Genomic DNA, 985 nt, shown 5'->3' with positions numbered 1-985 from the left:
CATGTGTGCCAGAATACATACAGAGAACTGTGTGTAAAGAACGGTGTTCAGCAGCAAATGCTCTAAATAAGCGGAATATCCAGCAACTGGAGAGAAATTGTTTCATGTACGGTTAAATTGGGAATCAGTCAACTGAATGTCATGTTCTCACACATTAATGCCCTAGAGGAGCAGCTGCTGTGTAATAAAAAAAAAATTTTAAAGGTAAAATATTTTACAGTACTAGCTTTGTTTTAAAATACCATGTAAATGTACAAAAAAACACTAGACAGAAATGCACAAAATCTTTTGTTATTATATTTGAGGAACACATACTGAGTAACTTTTTATTTTCTTTGCATATATTTCTGCATCTATACATTTTTCTACAATGAGTGTAACCAAATAAAGTTGTAAAAATAAAAACTGACTTGTATAAAAGTTTTTGAAAACACTTGCTGGTAAAAAAGCAAGCTTCAGGTGGTCTTGCAGAGGGCTGTGTTTTACGGAAGCTGCATCTTTATTCTGTGCAAAGGAGGCGTCTCTGCAGCCGCGCAGTCAGAACACTACTTGGGTTTGCAGCAGCTTCCTGGGGAGAAGCCAGGTGTTTCAGGCTAAGGTGGCTAAGAAATTAAAAACTATGTAGAAAACTAAATATACATGTTGTATCGGTATTACAGTTTTGTAAATTGATTTTGTTTCAACTTTTTTTGTTGTTAGCAAGTTATTTTACATGAGCTGGTGAGTTTTGTTTGTAATGAAAGGAAAAGCTTGTTTTTACTCTTTTTATTGTTAATGCTAATAGAAATTTCTCTTTCATAGGCAGGTTTTTTTCCTGAGAATGTATTCTTTTTTCACTGTGATCTATTGCAGGATACTTTGGGGCTAGGCTACAGAATCTTTTTTTAAAGAATCTATAAAGTAAATCTGTTTATGTCTTTGAATTTGACTTCAGGATGATAAGCTGAGTTATCTGGGTTACATGTGACTCTGCTTCCCTGAGGCA

The sequence above is a fragment of the Octodon degus genome, unplaced genomic scaffold (assembly GCF_000260255.1).
Source record: "Octodon degus isolate 3935 unplaced genomic scaffold, OctDeg1.0 scaffold00099, whole genome shotgun sequence".
NCBI classification, from domain to species: domain Eukaryota; kingdom Metazoa; phylum Chordata; class Mammalia; order Rodentia; family Octodontidae; genus Octodon; species Octodon degus.
The sequence above is the reverse complement of the archived record's forward strand: the minus strand, read 5'-3'. Positions refer to the sequence as shown.